The sequence below is a fragment of the Quercus suber genome, unplaced genomic scaffold (assembly GCF_002906115.3).
Source record: "Quercus suber isolate HL8 unplaced genomic scaffold, Cork oak 2.0 scaffold_239, whole genome shotgun sequence".
Taxonomy (NCBI): Eukaryota; Viridiplantae; Streptophyta; class Magnoliopsida; order Fagales; family Fagaceae; genus Quercus; species Quercus suber.
The window spans coordinates 114,718-123,673 of record NW_027069696.1 but is presented as its reverse complement, the minus strand read 5'-3'; positions in this window follow the sequence as shown (position 1 = coordinate 123,673).

The following is an 8,956-nucleotide window of genomic DNA, read 5'->3' as shown; positions in this document are numbered from 1 at the left end:
CCCTAAAATGGGGCAGGAACTTTGGCAAAAAGGAGAAGAGTATGGATAGTGTCAAGAATATGACGAAGTTTTCTTTCGGCTCGACCATTTTGTTGAGAGATGCTTGGATAGGTTCGATGATGTACAATGCATAGGAATGTAACAGAGCTTGAAAAGCATATTGAGTATATTCAAGAGCATTATCAAATTGAAAAGTTTTGATATGTTTGGAGAATTGTGTTTCAACCATTTTTGCAAAGTTACTGTATATTGGTAAGATTTCAGAACGAGATTTCATAGGAAAGATCCAACTATAACGAGAATAATCATCAATAAAAACAACAAAATAACGAGATCTATCAATACTAGTAACAGGAGAAGGTCCCCAAACATCAGAATGAATTAACTCAAAAATACTATTAGAGATAGATTCACTGTTATTGAAAAGTAAAGCTGGCTGTTTTCCTAATTGGCATGAAGTACAATTAAAATTGTCTTTAGACACAGAACCCAACAGACCCTTAGAAGCTAACTATTGTACCTGAGTAGATGGGGCATGACCAAGACGAGAATGCCAAAGTGTGAGAGAAGGTAAGGAAGAAACTGCAGCAGTAACAGAGACAGGAGCAACAGGTGGAAGATGAAGATTGTCCACAGGAAACATATACCCAACCCTAGGATCGGTCATATGCTCTTGCCTCGTCCTCGGATCCTACACAATACACCCAGAATAGTAAAAAATAAGGCGATATCCTAGTTTAGCTAATTGTCCCACACAGCACAAATTATAGGATAGGTTAAGTACATGAAAGACCGGAACAGAGAGATTAGAGGTTGAAACAAAACCTAGACTATTCCCATGCATGGTGGAACCATCAGCTATATGAATATTAAGAGGATGTGGTGCAGGGTCAAGTTTGGAGAATAAGGATGAGTGAGGTGTCATGTGATTGCAACAGACAGAATCAAAAAGCCAAGTTTGAGACTTACTGGGCAGAACTGAGAGAGTAGTGGAAAGAGATGCATTACCAGCCATACGAACAGCCTAAGCTATAATCTCCTGTAGTTTAGTGGGGGAGAGGTTGATAGTGGATCCAAAAGACTGAGACTCAGCTGAAATGGAAGGCATCGGCGGAGTAGGCTCAGTATTAGCAACAACAGTAGTAGATTTGTTGCGACGGTAACAAGTCTCAATGGTGTGGCCAGGAGGCTTGCAATAATTTCAAAACTTCTTGTTGGTCTGCTTGCGACAATTGCTAGAGCCAGAGGAATCACCTAATTGCTGAGTTTGCTTAACAGCAGGAGCAGAAGGAGTAATAGCCAAAACATTGAACTTATTCTAGGCTTGAAGGGTTGCAAGCCGAGCTTCTTCTCTAACCAACTCGTTTACAGCAGTATCAAGAGAGGGAGGAGGACTGCGATTAAGAAGCTGACCTCAGATGGGCTCAAAGTCCTTGTGAAGTGACATCAGGAATTCATAGAGATGAAATTCATCTCTAACTGTAGCATATTGCTGAGCATCCTTTGAGCATGCCTAAATTGGATAAGAAAGGTCAATTTGGTCCCAAATGAAGCAAAGCTGATCATAGTAGTCATTGATGGATTGCCCTGGTTCTTGTCGAAGTTGATGCAATTCAACTACTAACTAATATTTTATGGATCCGTGAGTAGTGGAGTACCTTTTAGCCAACATATCCCATGTTGATTTTGCATCATCAAAGCTGCCCAACAGATTGGAGATGGAGGGAATGGAAGTGTTCCGAATCCATGTGAGGATCATGTGGTTGTGACTATCCCATTCAATCTTTCGACCAAGGAAGATAACATCTTCTTCACTTGCTCCCTTGACAGGAATGGTAATTGCACCAGTACAGTAATGCCAGAGCATGCGACCCTTAAGAAAACTGGGCATAGCTTGAGACCAAGATAAGTAATTCTTGTTCCCCTCCAATACAGTATTGATTGGGTGAGGAAGAAAAACATTCTTTTTATCCATTTAGAAACACAATATGCAAAAATAGACTGCCAAAATGAAATCTATGCGAAAAACTGGGTAAAGAGAACAAGTCAACACTGAAAAGTCAACGGTTAGCATAGATGACATCAGCAGGATGATGTGGTGCTGACGTCAGCAGGTGGCTGGATGTTGACGTAAGCTAGGACTGACGTGGCACTGATGACGTCACAGGTGACGTCAACTTGAATTGAGGACGGCGCGTGTGGCATAGACATAGAAGCTTCAGGCGGCGCGTGAGGGCGCGTGGGCTCTCCGATGACTGCGAGGCTTTCACCGACGGGTAGATCGTTCCAAGAAGATCTCAGTGATACCTCCAGAAATATGATTGGAGCAATATTCGCGGCGGGATGACACGTGCAGTGATCTTGTGCGGTGTTGGAGTCCTCAACGATAGTGGCTGCAGGTCCGGAACCCGAAGACAACGATTGGAAGACGTCGGGGGTTCAATGGCGAGAGGCTGCGACGACTGTTGTGATGGCGGAAGCGATGTTGAGAGTGGAGTAACACCAATAAAGATAAGACTACTAAGAAAAGGTCAGAGCAGAGGCTCTGATACCATGTTAGAAATACTGAATCGTAGTATTGTATTTCTTAATGAAAGAATATACATGCGTGCCTTTATATAGGAGGCATATGTGTACGGTACAAGTAAAGTGTAGTATAAGTACAAGTATGCTATACAAGTAAATTAGCTGGGCCTAAAGCCCATAACATAATAGACGTTAACAAAAATATTGCAAAGGGGCAGATTTGGTCAGGGCGATATTCTTCATCTCTTGGAATATCTATTGGACCGAATATCATTGGAGGAGATGGAAATTTTCCTGAATAAGCGAGTAGTAGAGTTCCTCGAGGAATATCAGCAAGCTCAAGTACACTTAACTACGAGACTGGTTTTGCAGACTAGCAGGGTGGTATGGAAACCACCTCCAGATTCGACCTTTAAGTTAAACTTCAATGCAGCCATTTTTTCGAAGATGAACAGGTCTGGATTTGGTTCTATAGTATGAAATTATAGGGGAGAAGTAATGGCAGCCATGATTGCCAAGGGGCCAGCAGTGAGCAGTAGTGATGAAGCAGAGATGTTAGTGTGTAGAAAAGCTATTGAATTTACCATTGAGGCTGGCTTTTCTAAGGTTGTTATTGAAGGGGACAACGTTGATTTCATACAAGCCATTTCATCGCCATCAGCCAACCTGTACCTGTTAGGAAATGTGGTGGCTGATATTTGACATTTAATCTGGGGTTTACATTGGGTGAGTATTTGTTGCACAAGGGGAGGTGGAAATAAAATTGCTCATGTGCTAGCACAACATGCTAGAAATATTGTAGATAATTGGATGGAGGATTCTCCTCCACAAGCCTTAGAAGCCTTGTATCAGGATGCTATTCTTTTATGCATGAATGAATTTTCTGTTTTCAAAAAAAAAAAAAAAAAAACTTTAGAGGATTAGAGATAGAGAGAGAGAGAGAGAGAGAGAGAGAGAGAGAGAGAGAGAGAGAGTTATGGTAAAGAAAAAAGAAACAATACAAAGTTAGATAAAAGAAAAAGAAAGAAATAAAATGTCAATCATTAACCATGAATTGGAAAACAGAGAGGTTGTTAGGAAGAGTAAAAAACAAATAAAAAGTGACCATAGAAAGGACATTAAAAACTTTATAATGTAATAAAATCAACCATTACATTCACTTAATTAAATCAATAATCAACATTAAGTACAATCATACAAAATTTAAATCTAAAACTAATCAATCTCTAATCAGGGTAACCATATTTTGTTTTTCCTTTTTTGGGAGAATGGTTACCATATTTCCTAACGTAACTAAAAAGAAAATGTTCTCTAGTATATTATACAAATTGGATCTCAAAATTGGTGGATGCATATTATGATGGCACATTCATTTTCAAAACATTATACAATGACATGTGTCAACTTCCTATATTTAATGGATGAGAATAACTTAGGTCTGGAGCTGGCGTAAAAGACACCCTTTGCGCCAACTAGCCAGTTCAGCCAACAAATTTAAACTCAATACACCTTATTACACACAATTATAACCCAGTTAAAACCCCAAATATTCCTCAAATATGTTCAAAGCATCTTCTCCAAACGTTAAACCAAAGGCAGACTCTCCTCTTCCTCCTCACACCGGAGCTCCATTCCTCCATAGTCATCACCGGAGTTGTTTTTGAAGCTTGAAAAAGATGCCGATTTGCCGTTAGTCTAGTGTCACAATCTCATGGTTTGTTTTCTCATGATTTGGTGGTTTTCCCTTATTTTAATTTCGAAATATTAATGGGTTTTTGGGGTTTTTTTGGATGTCAATTTGTTGACATAGTATGGGTTTTTCTGTTTTTTTGATTGGATTCTTAAATGTAATTCGAAATAGTCTATACTCTTCAAGTGCATAACACATTTTAGATGTAACTATAAATTTTCTGGCAAAGAACAACACTTTATATACAATTTATAAGATCTAGACTCAAGTGACTATTAATTTATTATTTTTTAATAAAATTATTCTAAAATCTTAAGTGGTGTATTGTAATCCAAATTCTTCATCTAATTCATCCAATCCTTATTTTTTTTTTTTTTTATACATATGGTGTATTAAAAAAATAAAGTAGCAACTTTCTTATTTCTTATTACTACACTACACTTATTTAGTTGGTTTTTTTCTTTGAGAGGTAAATTTAATTGATTGGTGCCATACAACTAAAACCTACAGGTGTGTCTATCTAAATATTATCAACAAAGCCTAAAATAATAGGATAGAAAAAAAAAAAAAATCTAAAGCATAAACTATTAAAATGTGTAGTTGCGACATAGAAGTATAGCTAATCCCATGAACTAAAAAAAAAAAAAAACAATTTCATTGGGAGGATATACAGACGAGAAGGATTTGTTATCTATTTTTTTTTTTCCAAATATATTTTGTTTTATTTTTTTTGGATAATGTCAAATTTTTGGAAACAAAAAAGAAAAAGAAATAAGAAGCTAATAACATTAATAAATAACAACTTGATTTTTACGGTATAACAGAAAAAAATTGTAATTAACGTTAACAAATTGATTTTTATTGTACTTGATTTTAAATTAATTGCTTTTTTTTTTTTCTTTCTTTGCCTATATCAACTTCTTCACAATTTAAAATTACTGTTTTAAATGGAAACAACTTCTTATCAACTTTTTTTTTTTTTTGGTTGAAGTTTATCGTGATTGGATAAATATAGGAATGATTATGGATAATAGTTTTATTATATCATGACTCTCATCTTTAGATTTTCAGGTCACTATAAATGATAATGCTAGGTTCATGTTTATTTATTTATTTATTTTTTATTAATAATATTTTGAATGTCCAAGTATCTATCATTTTTTAGGGCTATTTCTTATTTGTTTTTTGTTTTTCTCTCAAATTCAAAAAGTAAATTCCCATTTTTTTTTTGTTTTTTTATTATTCATGCTTTGTTTTTTTTTGGCAGGGAGTTCCTTGAGGTTTCAAAGCACTTGATAAAACAATACTCTTGGTATTGAGTTTTTCTCAAAAAAATTTCTTGAAGTTTATATTTACACATTTGGTTTTGATAGGGTGAAATTCAGTGCCTCCTCCCTCACTTTCAAAGACAAAAATTCAATTCTTATGTAAGTTTATCTACTTTTATTTTTTAATGTTTAGTAATTTGGGTTGTTCATAATTCTTAACTATTACATTGAGGTTGAATTCAAGGTTTTTCATTTAAATATGTGTTTTACATATGCAACCTCCCTTTATATTTTTTTAGGCATCTCCTTTTATATTAGTTGCATAGTTATTTACCATATTCCATTCAATTAGTTTTGGCCATATATATGATTTTTTTAATAAAAAATTAATCTTACAGAATATGCATTCATTATATGACTTAAAGTAAAAGGTTACTTTATTTATAAAAAAATAGAGTAAAAGATTACTTTATTTTTATTATCTACTAGTTAAAGGCCCGTGCATTGCACAGTTTTATCATAAACTTATATAATATATATTTTATTTGATAAACAATAACAAAATAAATAATTATTATAATAACAAATGTAATAAAATGTATTGGCATAATAACAATCAAATATAAAATGATAACACCTAAAATAAATTATTATTTTGTAACATACCAATTGTGTTCTAATGAATATTTTGTATTTTTTGAGAGATTGTTGAACACCTCTTTATACACAATATTTTCTAATACTTGCATGAATAAGATTATCCTTAAAAAATGAGAATAAACTTATCAAGAAAATAAAATTTAATTGTATTTGAAGATCTAAAAGTAATTTTATTACTTTATTTTAAAACTTACATTCTCATCAAGCAGCACCAAATCAACACTCATAAGTTCATCTGTCATCACTTAAATGTTAATCCATTTGCCACTCCCAAAAGGCAACCTCCTCGACGTTCATCCAGGGAACGTTTTGATGCTGTTAGAGATGAGGTGAAGAAACTAAAACAGGCGAGGGCTATCAAGGAGGTATTTTACCCTGAGTGGTTAGCCAATATTGTGGTGGTGAAGAAGAAGAGTGGGAAATGGAGGGTATGTGTGGATTTCATGGATCTGAATAGGGCTTGCCCAAAGGATCCTTTCCCTATGCCTAGAATAGACCAGCTGGTGGACGCAACCGTAGGCCATCCCCGAATGAGCTTCCTAGACGCCTTTCAAGGATACCACTAAATATCACTAGCCCTGAATGATCAGGAGAAGACAACTTTCGTAACTCTCGTAGGAAACTACCACTACAAAGTGATGCCCTTCGGTTTGAAGAATGCGGGGTCTATCTATCAAAGGATGATGGCTAGGATGTTTGAACCACAGTTGGGCAAGAGCATTGAAGTCTATATAGTCGACATGGTGGTAAAAAGCAAGGTAGTGTCCGAACACTTAAGAGATCTCGGGGACATATTCAAAATCCTGAGGAAACACAAGCTGTGACTCAACGCTTCCAAGTGTTCCTTTGGTGTGGGATCAGAAAAATTTTTAGGCTACATGGTAACCCATAGGAGAATTGAAGTTAACCCTGACCAGATTAAAGCTATCAACAGTTTACAACTTCCTCGGAATCCCAAAAAGGTCTAGAAACTGACCGAAATGACCGCCGCCCTGAACCGGTTTATCTCTCGGTCAGCGAAGAGGTGCCGACCCTTCTTTCTACTGATGAATAAGTGGAAAGGATTTGAGTGGACTGAGGAGTGTGCCTTAGCATTCCAACAACTTAAGGATTATCTCTCTCGGCCTCCTATCATGTTCAGCCCTGAGGTTGACGAAGTCCTTTTTGCTTATATTGCTATAGCCTTTCACGCCGTGAGTTTGGTCCTGATATGAGTTGATGGTGGTACATAAAGGCCAGTCTATTATGTGAGCAGGTCACTACATGAGGCCGAGATCCGCTACCTGCTACTGGAAAAAGCTATTCTAGCAGTGGTACATGCCACACGCAAACTCCCTATTACTTTCAGGCACACACAATTATCGTCTTAACTTAACTTCCTCTTAGAGCCCTGTTACGGAGTGCTGATTACATCGGGAAGATCACTAAATGGGTCACAATCCTAGGGGGTTTCGACATCAAATACATGCCTTGCACTTCTGTCAAGGGTCAAATCCTTACGGATCTGGTAGCCAAATTTGCTAAATCCCCGTTAGAAGAAGAAACAAAAACACAACACATGGATGGAAAACTGGTTGGCATGATCTCCCAGCAAGGCCCCTTATCCTGGAAAGTGTACGTTGATGGTGCAGCAAATCAGAAAGGTTCCAGAGTAGGGTTAGTGCTGGTATCCCTCGAGGGGATCACCATCGAGAAATCATTAAGATTGGGATTCTCGGCCACCAATAACGAAGCTGAATATGAGGCTCTGTTGATAGGAATGACCATGGTGTGAAAAATGGGCACAAAGGCCATAGATATGTTCTCAGACTCCAGATTAGTTGTTGGACAAGTCGGAGGAGAATTCAAAGCGAGGGGTGAGAGAATGCAGGCGTACTTGAATCAAGTTAGGCACCTACAATCAGAGTTCGAATCTTTCAGCGTATTGCATATCCCCAGGAGTGGAAATGCCCACGCCAGCTCCCTTGCCACGCTTGCAACCTCCTTGGCATAGAGATTAGCTCGGGTCATCCTCGTGGAAGACTTGTGCAAGCCCATAGTGATGAACAGAAAAGTGGTTCATGTCCACCAAGTTAGAGTGGAGCCTAGCTGGATGGACCTCTTGGTACTATTCTTATTAAAGGAGAACACCCTGCCGAGGAGAAATCAGAAGCAGACAAAATACGTAGAAAGGTTCCTCAGTTTTGGTTGTCTGAGGACCAAAAACTGTATAAACGCTCCTTTTCTAGGCCATACTTGCTATGCATACACCTTGAAAAAATAGAATTACTACTTGAGGAGTTACACAAGGGGATTTGCAGGAGCCACACTGGAGGTAGATCTTTGGCGCATAGAGCCTTCATTCAAGGTTATTGGTGGCCGAATATGCAAAAAGAGATACAAGAGTACGCGAAGAAGTGTGATTAATGCCAAAGGTTTGCACCAAATATACACCAACCAGGAGGAGTCCTTAACCCCCTGTTGAGCCTCTGGCCATTCGCTCAGTGGGGTTTAGAAATTGTAGGCCCTTTCCCCAAAGCAGCGGGAAACAAGAGATACTTGCTAGTCGGCACAGACTACTTCACTAAATGGGTTGAAGCTGAGCCCCTAGCAAATATTAGAGACGTGGACGCAAAGAAGTTTGTTTGGAAGAACATTGTCACCCGATTCGGAGTCCCGCGGACCCTTATTTCAGACAACGGCCTTCATTTTAATAGTAAGTCTTTCAGAAGGTACTGTTATGACTTAGGAATTAACAATAGATACTCTACACTAGCTTACCCCCAAGGGAATGGACAAGCTAAGGCAGTCAACAAGGTCATAGTGAATGGAC